Here is a 14,419-nt window from a genome sequence, read left to right on the forward strand (position 1 = left end):
ACACACACACAGAGGCATGCATGCACAACACATGCCCAAGCTGGAAGGCACACAAACCCCTTAAGAAATAAACAGGATCAGAGGCACACAGATGTGCACACATATACAGACGCGCCACAAAAACAGAGGCACTCACAGGCACGCCACACACACAGATGTGGACGTACAGACGCACATGTCCATGGGGATGCATCCAAGCACAGAGACATACTGCAGAAATGTCCAAATGCCTACACTCACAGCGGGTTTCTCTCTACCTGGATTGTTGGTGTGCCACAGGGGAGGGGCAGAAAGGCCCTGTCCTCTGATGGGGAGTCAGAGCCATAATTGCCCTGTCCCCCACAAGCACCCCTAAGCCTCCCCCTGGGGTGCCCTGCCACCTGCCCCACGAGGGACCTACTGAATAGAGAAGCCACCACCCCCAGGCTCTGCCTCCTTGACATCCACCTGGCCAGAGCTTCCCACCTCTGGCCCCCAAACAGCTGTCCCACTGCACAGCCCAGCCAGATGGCCAGCCCGACACCCCCACTGGGAGTGATGCCACCCAGCCACTTCCCTGGGTGCCCCATGAGGCCCTCAAGGGGATGAAGGGGCTTTATCTCTTCTTTCTTCATTTTATATAAATCCTTCTCTTTTCCTCCTTTATTCCCCCGCCAATTTTCTTCCTTCCAACTCCCTTCCTGCTTTTCTAATCCTTTGCTTTTACTCCTAATCTCTGCGTCCACTCTTTCTTCCTTTTCTCCTTCCCTCCTTTCCCAAGGGTCTCCTGGAGTGAATCTCAGGCCTGACAGAGAGTTTAAGGGGTACCCATCTCCCACACCACTCCTTCCTACCACATATCCGTGCCAACGCCTGCTTCTGCTCCTGAACAAATCCAAGGCTAGGTCTCTGACAAGTAAACTGAGGCATGGGGCAGGGGCGCAACCACGAGGGCCCCTTGAGACCTGCAGTCCCACCTTCTCACTGCTTTGGATCCTCAGCTTTTCGTGTGGAGAATGGGTGGGCGAAGAGGAAGGGGAGCTGTGGTGGGGGTAGTTGGGGCAGTGGGCGACAGGCAGCCTGTGGCCGCGAGATCCTGTGAACACGCCCAGTGGGCAGTGGCCCAGGAGGGCCAAGACGCCTGTCTGGGGCTCCAGCTGCAGCACCAGGGATAAGCTTGGGGTCTCAGTACCTCCATTTGTGAAATGGGCAGCGTCAGCCATAAAGACCTCAGGAATCTTCTCAGATGCGAAAACCAACATGGCAAATCAGTAGCTGGGTCTTGGCTGCTGCTGAATAGCCCAGTGACTGCTGTGTGACCTTGGGACTCACTTCCCCTCTCTGGACTCTGGCTTCCTCTTCTGTCAAAGGAGGGAGGTCAGACAGGTGATTCATTGCCAAGGCTCTTTTTGGCTCTGGTGGAAGGTTCTAGATTGTGGGAAAGGAAAAATAGTGTCCCACTTATCCAGAGAAAACTAGAGAAGCCGTTTCTCCCACTGCACACAGTCGGAGCCTTCGGCATCAGCAGCGGCATTTTGAGCAAATCATTTTAAATATCAAGAAAAGCTCTCTATACAAAATATATGCACTACATCATTCATCAGGAACATCCAGAACGTTGGACAAAAGGGGAATATTAAGTAAATTACGGTACATCCACTTGATTGGAAAAGCCTGAAGACATTAACCATGGTGTTTATGAAGCATCGGTTACAAAACAGGAAAAGGCTCACATTATGCCGGCAAAGCAAGCAGGATATACATCTGAATATAGAGAATGACGACAAAGTCTTTAAAAAACAAACCAACCACAGAGTCAAAAAGGACTGGGAAGAACTACATGAAAATACTAACATTGTCAGAGCCCGCTAAGACTGTCAATAACCTTGTCTGTTTTCCTTTTTTCTTTTTCACCTTTGCTATGAATGCTATTTTACAATATATATTTCATAAAGGTTTTTTAAAAAACCCACAAGGGCTAGATGCTTCCAATTGAGAAACTTTCCCTTTTCATTCATTCATTACTGATTCATTCACTCCTGCGTTTGGCTGGACAAACACAGGACACTGTGCGTGTCTGCCGTGTGCCAGGCCCTGGGGGCTCTAAGGAAGATAGGAAGAAAAAGGTTCTTGAAAACGGAAACTCGTGGTCTGGGGAAGGGAAGGCAGCCCTACAAATAACTCTCCACTAAGGGGCTTGTGCCATGGGCATGAGCAGCAGGCAATCCCTACTGGTTTCAAACCTGCCTCCCAGAGCCTCACCCAGGCCTCCCTCAGCTGCTAGGGTCTCATAGTCCAACCTATGGGTCAGACACCTACCCTTAATGGCCAGGCCTGCGGCTGGGTGGGTGCGGGGGGCAGGGCAAAGGCTTGCTCAGGAGGCCCCCCACCTGGGTAAAGGGTAGAAGGGCCCCTCCCTTCCCTCTACCCCAGACCCGTGGCAACTTCCCTTCCAGTTCCTGATGGCCCTGGCTAGTAACCTCTCTTCCCTCCGGGCCACAAGGCCACTGCCTTGCTGCCTGACCCTCTCTGGGCTCTGATTTCCGCCTCCCACAAGGTCCCTGAACAAGGCACCACCCAGCCCGGTCCTGTTGGCTTTGAAGGTGGAGTACAGGGTCTAGAATCTGCTTGCTCCAGTCAGCCAGTGTCAGGCTGTTAGCCTGTCAGAGGGTCCAACAATGTGTCCCTGCTGTGTGGGGGCTGACAGATTTCTGGGGGAGGGTTAACTCCTTCTATTCCTGGACCAAGAGACTGAACAGCCTGAAAACAGTCTAGCCACCCCCCCCACCCCCCGCCCCAAAAGGTGCCTCCCCTCTCCCCCAGGAATCCTCTCTTCCAGCAGGGAGAGGAATTGTCTTCACCTGCCTGGGCTGCCAGCTTGGCGTCTCCGGACCTGGTTCTCCATCCCAGGAAGCAAAATGGGAGGGGGCACCTTGATCGCCTGGCTGCTTGCCTGGGAATCCAATTAAGGCTGATTTCCACGGGCTCTCCACCCCCCAACCGCCAGTCCAGCTAGCCCTTCGCTCTTCCACGTCTCCTCCTCCTCTGCATCCCCCGTTGGAGCAAAATAATCTGGGGGCTTTGAGTGCCGGCAAGCCTCTGATCCGGCGGTCGCCCCTTCGACTGAGCCCCCGCCTCAGAACTGCAGTCCCCAGAAATTTTCTGGGCTAGCATTCCCTTCCCATGGCCGCAGTGGGAAAAGCAGAAGTTCCCACCACTCTCCTCCCCTTCATCCTCCCCTCCCCCCGGCCCAGAGGGAGGGGGTGAGGCGTCCGGATCTCCGGGTCACCGGAGCAGCGTCTGCTGAGGATCGCAGGAGACAAACACTTCGTCACACCAGCACAGCACCCTCGGGATCACCTCTTTCAGCCCGCATTGTACCGGAGGGGAGGAGGCTGAGGTTAGAAGGGCCCTCGACGTGCCTGAAGTCACCAGCCAATCGCCAAGCACAAGAGGGGCTGCCATCCAAGACCCCGGCCGCGAACCCAAGCCTCTCGGCAGGGCCGCGCACACCCCCCAGCCCCCTCCCTGCCCCGGCGCCATCCCAAGTCGACGTCTCTAACCCAAACAAGCCCCTCCCCCGGGAGCCCCCTCCCTCCCCCTACCCGAGGCCCAGGGTCAGCAGCCCCAGGAAGGACCCTCCTCCCCACCCCACTCCCCCGCGGCATAAGTGCGAGATTTCATTGTCGGCCTGGCCACTCGACCGCGCGTGAGACTGGGACGCAGGGCAGGGGGCCCACCAGGCAGGCTCTTGTGGGAGGAGTGGGGAGGGGTCTCCAGGGGAAGTGTTTGAAGCTGCTCCTGCAGCTCTGTCCAGATCCGGAAGCCGCCAGGGAAGGGAGGAAGGCGGGGGTGGGGAGAGCGCGACCTTAAGCGCTGGCGGGCGGCAAGGAGGGGCGGCAGCGGCCGGAGGAAGCGCCTGGAGGCGTTGGGGGCGCCGAGTCCCCAGGGAGGCCGCGCTCCCGGGAAGTTTCCCACCGGTTGCCCAGAGCAGGATCGGGCGCGCGGATCGCCCTCCCCGGTCCGACCAGCTTCGGTGCGCAGATTGCGAACTTGAACAGAACTCCTTCCTTCTCTGGCATCTCTAGCCTCCCCATCTGCGGCCAACAGCCCCGCCATCTCAGCCCCATGCCTTCCGCCAATACCACAGTCGCCAAGACCGTTCACCAATGCTTTGTGGAGGAAAGGGGAGGGGGGAATCCCCAGCACAACCAAACTGCGGCCAAAAGCGACCAAAAAAAAAAAAAAAAGAAAGAAAGAAAGAAAAAAAGAAATTCCTTCTCCTGAGACCTATTCCCTCAACCAGCGTGGAAAACCCCCAAACAGGCAAATCTGCAACTCCAGCCAAGATCCCGGCGCCGCGGGAGGGGTGTCTGCTGCGGGCGGCGACCCCCGCCTGCAGTCCCGGGCTCCGGGTAGGTCTGCGTGCGGCAGTGGGCCGGGGGCTCAGGGAGCCCTGGCGCCCACGGCGGCCCGCCGAAGACACAAAGCTCCGCCGCCAACAATACCTGCGGGCTCCTCCTGGGTCTCCCGGGCGCCGGCGCTGCGCGTCTCGCCGTCTCCCTTTCCCCCGCCGTCTCTCTCCTTCTCTCGCGCACGCTCTCCCCCTTGCCTCTTCCAGAACGCGGTGGCCAGATGAGATCCTTGGGAGAAAAAAATGTGAGCGCTCGCACGATTCCTTTCTCTCGCCAGTCGCTCGCAGCGGCCCCAGGCTCGCTCCTCTCCCTCGCGCTCCCGCGCGCGCCGCGCCTCTCACGCCCCGCGTTTCCTTCTTAGCAGCCCCTGCGAGCGCCCTCAGTAGCCATTATTCACAGGCCGCTGGGGGACAGGAGGTAATTAGAGACGGCCCCGTGGCCGCATCCACTCGGTAAGCGCGATGCGGGCGCGGGGCGCGCGCGGGGAGGGGCGCGCGACGAGGGGGCTTGGCTGCGCGCAGCCCGCGCCCCAGACGCGGGGGAAGGGAGGAGGAGGAGGGGGCAGGGAAGGAGGAGGCGTGCGGGCGGGGTTGGGGGGAGTGATGAGCTCTGGAAGGGAGCAGGAGGAGGGGGCGCCGGGGAGACGCTCCCGTGGCTCTCACCGCGGGGGCTTGGGGTCACTGGCTGCGAGGCTCCAGGGCGCTTAGGGACGGGGGGTGTGAGTGTGAGAGTGCGCGCGCGCGCGCGGGCGTGTGTATGTCAAAGATAGAGGAGGGGAGGGAGGGAACGCTTTAATATTTTTCTAGTGACTTACGAGCCTGCGGGTGAGGTCTTGGCTGTGCGTTTAGGTCCGTGTGTGTATCTATGTGGCTGTATATTTCTGGTCTGTCCTACGAGTGAATGTCACGGGGTTTGGGGGGGGTCTGGATACAAGCTTGTGAATGTGTTTCTGGGTCTCGGCGGGACTGAATGATGCGGCACTGCGTGGGGTTGTGTGTCTGTGTGATTGTTTATAGGGGGGTTGTGTGACTGCATGAGGTACTGCGTGGGTGGGATTGTGCCTGTGTGAGGTTGTGTGTGTATGAGATTGTGCCTGCATGGGGCTGAGTGTCCGGAGGGCCGTTGTGTGGCCGTGTGGGCCTGTTTGCGAGTGGGCTTGTAGATGTAGGGGCAGTGAGCCTGTGCGGGGCTCTGGGTTGGCTAAAGGGCTGTGGTGAATATCTGCAGGCGGTCGTGTGTGTGGCTGGATCTGCGTGGGGTCTGAAGCCTGGCGGGTGGGGGTTAGTCCTCCTGGCGTCGGGGATAGCACCCCGACCGAAGAGCCGCTTAAGGCGCGAACAGGCAGCACGGGGTCGCGGCGCAGCGTGTAGTAGCGGTGGGGCGTAGCGAGAAGGTGGGGAAGAAGGGGGCCTTCATCCCATGCCTCCCCTCACCGCATCAGAGACGCAGCTTGGAGATCCTGCCACTTGCCTGCCCCGCGGTCCTAGAGGCACAGGGTTTGGGGACCCTCCCCAGCTGGCAGTGAGAACTGAGACTCAGATGATCCTGGGGCAGCACAGAAGCACACGGCAAGGACCGCCCGGAGAGGTGGGTCACGGCCCGGAGACAGCCAAGAACTAGGCCGAGACAAAGAAGAGCGGGACCGGGAACCTTGGGGCCAGACCACGGCGACTCTAGATTCCCAAGTAGCCGAGGGGAGCGCGCTCAAGGCCAGCGCCTGGAGCCTGGCGGTGGTGGCGTGGGCCCTTCTTCACTGTAGTCCCAGCAGCCGCTCCAGAGCCCTGGGGGCACGTAATTACATGCCCCAGGGCAGGGCTGCGGTGAGGGGTGTTCTCAGTGCAGCTGGCGGCGCCAAGCCCCAGGGCTGTGATTGAGCGCTCAGCTGGCCCGCCCCTCTCTCAGCAGCTCACCGCCCACGCAGTCATTCATTCATTCATCCATCCCTCCATCCATCCGTCGCTGCATCCACCCACCTTTCTATCCGTCCACGTGTCCATCCATCTACCGGATTTATACTGCACCAGGGATCACACAGATGTGTCAGCTGCCGCTTGTCCCACCACTTTCTCCCGCTGGCCAGTGAGTCTGTCTCATTCTCCTCGGCCTCCAAGTCCACTTCCTCCTTCTCAGGCCCCTCTCTGCTCTGGAAGAAGCTACTGACCACCTCTGTCACACTTGGGTTTTGCTGCTCAGTGCTGCTCCCCTCTCTACCTACTTAACCCCCCACCCTGCCCATACGAAAGTCTCTATACAACCTACACCCAACCCTGCCCATCAATATGTGCCAGGTGGGCCTCGGGCACCTTTTCTCTGGCACTCCCTGAAGCCTGGTAGCAGGCCTTGCCACCGGAAATGAATCTCTTAGGTCCTGGGCAGCCCCTGCTCTGCTCTGGACACCCCATATTTAAAATGTCAGGCTGCTTAGTCTCTGTCTTCAGTATCTGTCTTGGGAACCAGGGTCACTCAGTCCTGAGGCTGCTGGGTGAACCAGGAGATGCCCATTGAGTATACCATTAAGGGGGCAATGGAAAAGACCAGATCCCTGCTGGGGATCACCAAACTGGTCGTCAATTTGACACCCCACCACCACTATCCCCAGACTGTCCCTGTCACATCCTGATTTAGCCACCTCCTCCATGCAGCCACCCACAAGGCCAAGACTGCCAGAGGGACTTGACGGTATGAGGGCAGTCGGGCTCCCTTCTCTTGGAGGGGAGAGAATGTCTTCCCTCCCCAGTTTCTGAGTGGTAAGGAGAAAGTCCCCCAGGTGGTTGGTGCCAGCCCATACAGTTAGGCCCCCACCATGTCCTGACCTCAGCCCCAGCCTGTTGCCCCACTCACCACACTGCCCCTTGCGTTCCTGAATTCACCAGGCACACTCTCCCCTTAGGGCCTTTGTACTTGTTGCTCCCTCTGCCTGGAATGCTGTTCCCCACCTTCTAATACATGCTGTCATTTACATATTTATGTATCTGGTAGGTATTTTTGTCTGTTTGCTCCTTGGTGTATCCTCCGTACTTGGAATGGTTCCTGGTACACATTCCATAAGCACTTGTTTAATGAATGAGTGAATGCATGGAAGAATGAGGTTAAACCAAGCCCTCCTCCTGTAAGCCTGACCAAGCCCAGGGTTTCTCTTCTTTGAGCCAACAGTCCCCTTGGAGAAAATGGGAGTGGGAGGTTGGGGTAGGGGATGGAAAACATCAGGGCCAGGACACGTCCCATGACTCACTGAGGTGGCTCAGTGAATACCCTTCACAGATTCCAGATTCTGGGGATGGGTGTAGAGGGATGGAATGGTGGTGGGTGGCTTGTCTCAAAAAAGAGCAGAGCCTGTCATTTGTTCCAGGGGCCTCTCTTGTTCCCCAGCTCCAAGGACTCCTTGGGGCTCCTGGGATAGTGGGGCGGAGGGGTCTTGATTCAGGAGAGCTGCCATTCACATCTGTCACAGAGTGACGGCAATCCCGAGCTGGCCAGGGCCCTTCCACAAGGGTTATCATGGAGAATCACAAGACAGCACCCCAAAGTCAGGATCTGACCATTCCCTAGAGGAGAAACCCAGGCTCAGAGTCTGCAAAGAAGTGGCCAAGACCACACAGCAACACAGTCGGATCCCATCCGACTCAAAATTTCAAGATGCCTTGCTCACCTCCATCAAGCACGGTGCATGGCCTGTAGTAATGCAGCAGCTTAATACGGATCAAATGAAGGGCAACCTCACAATTCAAACCTAAGTGTGCACAAACCCCAACGCCTTGCTTACTCCATCAGACCCTACTGGCAGGATTCCATGGGATCATGGTGCCAGCACCCAGCCCCTATAAATGTTGCTGGAACACCAGAAGAGGAGGCTGCCTGGCTGGCAGGCTTCCTGCTCCCTAGCTTCTGACTTCACCTTTCACCAAGAGAGTCTCCCCCAGGGGAGATGAGCTCCTCCCTCACTGGGATGGTAGGGGCACTCACGGGTTTTAAAGGGCCCAGTTCTTCCTGGGGAGGTGTGGCTGTGTTCTGGAGAACCTGGGTCTGGACAGGTCAGCCCTTCTGTTTGTCAAGCACTATCTCAATAGCTGCTTTCATGCAAGTGCGTGTCCAGACACCATTCCAGAGCTACAGGAGCTGCTGAGCAGAGAGGCAGGGTGGGCAGAGGGCTGAGGGCTCCAAGCAGGGGCCTGAGGAATGCAGGCAATGGAGCCAGTCAAGGACAAGGCTTGCTGACAGGCCACCAGGGACAAAGCTAGCCAGGGGACACCCAGGTGGAAACAAGGGATAGGGAGGCCCACCAGGCCAGGCTGGTACACTGAGACCCACAAGTCACATTTGAGCTTGGCCCTGGTCTGGTCCTGCTGGGAGCCTGCAGGCCTGAGGTCAGATATGGACCAGTTATTAACATCCATTCCACACCTGTTTATTGAGTAGTGGGGCAGCAACTTCAAATCTCTATGTATCTCCCCCAACTCCATCAGTAAATCTCATCATTTCAAAGACTGGGTCACTGAGGTCCGGGAAATGCACTTGTCTCTAGTCACACAACATGAAGGTGGCAGAAGTATGCCTCCATCGGCTTGACACATATTTACTGAGCACCTACTAGATGCCAGGCTCCATTCTGTGTGGAGGATTCCGAGCAAGGAACAAGACAAAGCTTTCATTCCAGTTTCCACAGACAAGAAACAGAATGAATAAGTAAATGATGTCGTATGTTACATTAGGTGAAGCATGCTATGGAAAAATAAAGCCAGGGAAGGGGCTGGGAGCATCTGCAGAGGCTGTGTTTCTATGCCGAGTGGTCAGAGTTCATACTCAAGAGCATTTGAGAACAGATTTTTTTTTTTGAGACAGAGTTTCACTCTTGTTGCCCAGGCTGGAGTGTAATGGCATGATCTCAGCTCACGGCAACCTCTGCCTCCTGGGTTCAAGGGCTTCTCTTGCCCTAGCCTCCCAAATAGCTGGGATAACAGGCACCTGCCACCATGCCCAGCTAATTTTTGTATTTTTAGTAGAGATGGGGTTTCACCATGTTGGCCAGGCTGGTCTCGAACTCCTGACTTCAGGTGATCCACCCACCTCGGCCTCCTAAAGTGCTGGGATTACAGGAGAGAGCCACTGTGCTCAGCCTGAGAACAGACTTGGCAGACTAAGGCAGTGAGGCATGCGGCTATCTGGAGGCAAAGCTCTGCAGGCAGAAGGAAGAACAAGTGCAAAGGCCCTGAGACAGCGGCCAGGCTGGGATTTTCAAGGAATGCCAAGAGGCTAGTGCGGCTCCAGGGGAATGAGCGGGAAGAGACAGGGGCAGAGAGGGGACAGGGCCCACACCTACAGGGGCTTGCACACCACTGTAAGGACTTTGGCTTTTTGAATGAGATGAGGTACTCTGCAGTGTGGTGAGCAGGAGCAGGACATGCTCTCCCTTGGGTGGTCGGAGTTTCTCCCTGTGAAGAGAGCAGATGCAGGGCCAGGCCAGGAGCAGGGAAGCCTGCATCCTGCACTAGTCCAGGTGGGCAATGATGAGGCCTGGCCAGGGTGGGGTCGATGAGAAGGGGCTAGAGTTTGGATTTATTTTGAAGGCAGGGCTAGCAGGATTCGCTGACATGTTTTGCCTGAGCAACTTGCAAGAAGGATGGATGCGGCTGCTGGGATCTGCCATTCATGCTAGCAGGTCTGGTGGGAGAGCAAATGCCTCAGGAAGGAGCCACCCCCTGCCCCTCCTCAGCCTCCACTGTGCCTGCTCCAACCCGTTAATGCCCTTCATGCCAATGTAGCTTAGAAAGCTGCTGAAGAGGCCCCATTTTTAGTGACTGTACCAGGAACTGTGCCCTGAGTCAGCAGGGGGACATCTCCCCAGTCACCTTCCTACTTTCCCAGCCTCAATATCCCCTTTTTATGAGCATGTGGATCCAGGTCTGCCGCTGCCAGCCCTCCCACCCCCATGGATCCGGTTTGGTGTCCCAGCCCAACTGAGCTAATCTGCCCACAAATCTCTCCTTTTGTAAACATTTATGGAACCCACCATGTTCCGGGTGTTGTTCAGGGCCCTATGGGACAGCAGGGAACAGAAGAGACATCCTGCCCGCATGGGGCTGGCATGGTCATTCACCAACGACAGCCCTGTTCCCTTTTCTCCCCATTAAAACCCTCTAATGCCAAGCACTTTCTGAGCAAGCTGGGGCTACCATGTGAAACTGAGAGCAAAACACTTGAGAAAATGCTTTTCTTTGAAAGCAAAGAGCTTGAGATTTTAGCTGATGGGGGTGGGGAGCACTGGGAGTAGAGAGAGCCAAGTTCCCTTATATTGTTGGAACGTTTTCAAATAGTTTATGTTCCCCTCAGTGTCCCCACTCCCCAGATTCCAGGATGGAGGCTGATCTGCAGCCCCCTCCACCGCTGACCCGTGCAGAGGAAGGGGCGGGAGGGAGCACACCTCAGTTTCTGCCCTGGGCTGGGGTCTGCACAGGAATGCTGGTGCTGGGCCAAGACCAAGGCTTTCTGCCTGCCTTTGATCTGAATGACCTTTGATCTCTTCTGTCTGTAGTTTTCCTGCCATCTGTGTGTCTGTCCACCCTTCCCTACTTGACTGCAGGAGGCCACCAGATAAGGTCAGTGCAGCTTTGGGCTTAGACAGGGAAGAATCCAAGTCTAAGCCCCACTTGACCCCCGCTGTGGACCCTTCACTGGACACGCGTTCCAGGAAGATGGCCCCCACCTGCAGGCCTGTGACTGCACCTCCACACAGCCTCCTTCTCCTGGGGCGTCCAGACCAAGGGTATTCATCTTCCTTCCATAGCACCAGCATCTGAGTGAAGTCAAAACTGCTGAACTTGAAAGAGGCAGGGCCCTGAGGTTCAAAGGGCCCCGGCTGGGGGCAGGAGGCTGGCTGGGGGAAAGAGAGGACTGGGCAGCTGCAAAGGGAGACAGACTGGGGGGTGGGGAGGATGAGAGCAGATGAAGGGGTGGGGAGGAAGAAAGGCAGGAGGAGAGCGAAGGAGGGTTCTAGAGCCACAGGGCTGGGCACCAGAGGGTGCCTAGGAGAGGCACCGAGAGGCAGGCAGGGGTCTTCTCTCAGTCTCACTTGGGAAGCACTGCCCCTGCTCGCCCTAGCACAGTCCTGGGCGCCCTTGGTTTCCAGCTACAATGAAGCCACACACTCTGGACACATTGGCTTGGCTGGGATTCTCTGCTATGGCCATGGGAACAGCTGGGCACAGGCCTGCTTGGTAGCAGGGACACGGGCACCTTCTTGCCCCTGCCCCTTGTGCCCAGGGCTCAAACCTATCACTGTGCCAGGGAGCCACCAAGGGGCTGGGAACAGTGGTGTGGCCAAGGTCTAACCTGTCTTCTGTGCTATACAGACTAATCTCCAACTGCAGCCACAGACTGACCCTCACCTGTGGCAGCAGCCACATTCTGACTCCTGACTCCAGTCACTGTGATCCCTCCCCAATCCTAGCAACAGACTGACCCCCAGCCTCTTCCATAAATGGACTTCTGACCTCAGGCACAGGCCCCAGCCATAGACATCTAGTCACTGCTATCTATAGAGAAGACCTGAGCCCATCACAGCCTGAGCCTCAGCCCTGATGCTGGTGGGGCCCCAGTGGTGGGCATCCCGCGGGCACCTTCCCAGGCTGCCTGGGCCATCAGGATGGGTCTGCTCCATGCCATCCCACCCTGAGGAGAGCCAGCAACGTCAACCCCACCAGTGAGTCCAGCAGCACCAGGCAAGAAGCCCCTCTGTCCTGCCCTGGGCCAGTGTGTGGGCCAGACACACAGGTAGACACACCCAACACAAAACACACAAAGAGTCCAACAGAACCACATAGTTGCCTCATACACAGCCCCTAGACCCTCTATACAATGTGTACTCAGACACACAGACACCACACACATGAACAGGCACAAAACCACACAGACGTGTGCACACACAGACAGAACCCCGTCCCCACCTCAGGCTGGGCACACACATCCAGAAACATGGGTACACACATCTGTGTGTATACACACTCACACAATCATACAAACATGCACATGCACTTACATGCAGAAATGTGTACTGACACATACCCACGTATACATATCAATGACACATGCACATGTAAGAACACGGAGGCTTCTCTATGTAGAAGTACACACACCCCCAAGTGTCAGTCACCTGCCTGCACGCATCTTTTGTTCCCTGACTCCAGGGCTCATGGGTATCTCTGGGTGGCTTAACCACTCCTCAAGTGACCCCTCCAGCCCCTTCCCGACTCAGCACAGAGCTCCATGGGCTTCTGCCCTCCCTGGACTTGATGGCAGCAGACATGCTGCCTCCAGGCTTCTTCTGGCCCCAGATGGGTAAAGACCTCTAATGTCTTCAACTCTGTCCCGACTGATGGCTGCAGCTCCTGCCTGGACTCAAACTGGCTATGACATGCCCTCAAGCCTTTGGCATGACTTGGACAACTCTCTCTCTGCTAAGGGAAACCCAGCCCCCACCACAGTCTGTCATCTGCAAAATAGGTAACCGCACGCTGCACGGCCTTCCAGCATCCCTCCACTCCTGACATAGGAGGGCGCGGAACAGACATCAGGAGGCGGCTGTGGAACAGAATATGTGGGATTCCCAGGGGCAGCTTGGCCCTCTCACAGCCTCCAAGTACACATCCGCAAAGGGCTGAGGGCTCGGTCCTCTCAGCTCTGTGGCAAGGATCAGACTGGGCACAGCCTCTCTGGGGCCAGGGTGAGTTCAGGGGAACCTGTGAATGGAAAGCCCTTCCCAGGGGCACCAGCATCTGTGGAGATCGCTCCTGGAAGGATGGGGAAGAAACTGCTAGAAGGTCAGGAGCAAGAGGGACACTCACTGCTGTGCTATCTGAATTTCTACCGCGTGAATGGAAGGGGCCCGGGGGAGGCAGAGGAAGGACGCCAGTGAGCACGCCGCTCGCCGTGTGCTGTCATCCCAGCATGCTGTGGTGGAGCCCAGGTGACTACACCACGGGAGGGGTAACATGCGGAGCTGGAGCTAGCTGTGCCAAGCAGCCCACGCGGAATCCTCTCAGCCATCCTTTGAGGTAGGTGTCCTTAGCCCATTTGAGAGCTGCAGGCACTGAGGCTCTGGGAGCAGAAGAGGGAGGCATGGGCCTGGGTCAAGCCCAAACCACGGCCTGGTCTCATAGCTTGTCATGGGGCTGCTTATTTACCCTCCGCACCAGGACCCAGCTCAGAGCAGCCTAGCCCAGGCACAAGTGCAGAGGAAACGGGCAGAGCCCCTGGCTTCAGATGCCCGCGGCTCTCCAGGAGAGGACTGGGTGGTAAAACGATGACTCTTGGCCCCTCACATAACTGAAGCCAGGGAAGGCATGCCCTGCTCACCCCCAGTGCAATTCTTGGCTTGGGCCTGCCCTGGCTGTGTGCCCCTGGGCAGTTCCACCCCCTCTTAACCCCAGTTTCCAGAGCTGAGATGAGGGATTCCATTTCTGCTCCTGCTTACCTAACAGAGGGTGATGTGGGTGGGATGGGAAGCAGCATTCTAAACTGGGAAGTCCATGAGGTGGAGGGCGACGTTACTACCTCTCTCCCCAAGCTCAGCAAGAAAGCTCCTGTGCCAAGCCAAGGAGAATCCTCCCAAAGTCAGCACCTGCGACAGGCAGCTTGGAGAGCAGACATGCAGACCCTTCACCTGCCACAACACATCAATGGGCCTGAGCCCAGCCTACAGCCAGCATTTCCTTCCAGTCCTGCTGTGCCCTTCTGTAGGGCAGAGGTTGCCTGCTGCTGGCTTCCGTATTTGACCTGCAGCACTCCCACAGTGTGTGCCAGGAGGCGCGCACCCAGCTGCCTCCCATGACGTTCCTGGGCCTCAGGTTTTTCACCTTTAAAATGGGGCAGAACCGCAGGGCCCAGGCCGTGCTGATGACGAATGGAAATGAGAGCATGAGCATCACTCGCTGTTGGCCATGCCACAGCGCTCCACAATGTTAGCGCTGATGATGATCGTTCCCTCCTGGCCCACGGAGAGGTTTGAGTTTCCAGTCTCCAGGATGAGTATC

The 14,419-nt window shown here is 57.1% G+C and overlaps 1 protein-coding gene across 2 annotated transcripts in view; it reads right to left on the reverse strand.

Annotated features, from left to right (window-relative positions):
* Window positions 1-14,419, reverse strand: part of RAI1 (retinoic acid induced 1) — a 125,040-nt gene that overhangs the window by 76,535 nt on the left and 34,086 nt on the right. The window contains exon 2 of one of the 2 annotated variants that reach the window (XM_017514841.2): window positions 4,488-4,622. The gene's annotated coding sequence lies outside the window, so the exon portion shown is untranslated. The remainder of the gene's footprint in view (window positions 1-4,487; window positions 4,623-14,419) is intronic. The other variant, XM_017514839.2, reaches the window with a different exon arrangement.

The sequence above is a fragment of the Cebus imitator genome, unplaced genomic scaffold, assembly GCF_001604975.1.
Source record: "Cebus imitator isolate Cc_AM_T3 unplaced genomic scaffold, Cebus_imitator-1.0 Scaffold538, whole genome shotgun sequence".
NCBI classification, from domain to species: Eukaryota; Metazoa; Chordata; class Mammalia; order Primates; family Cebidae; genus Cebus; species Cebus imitator.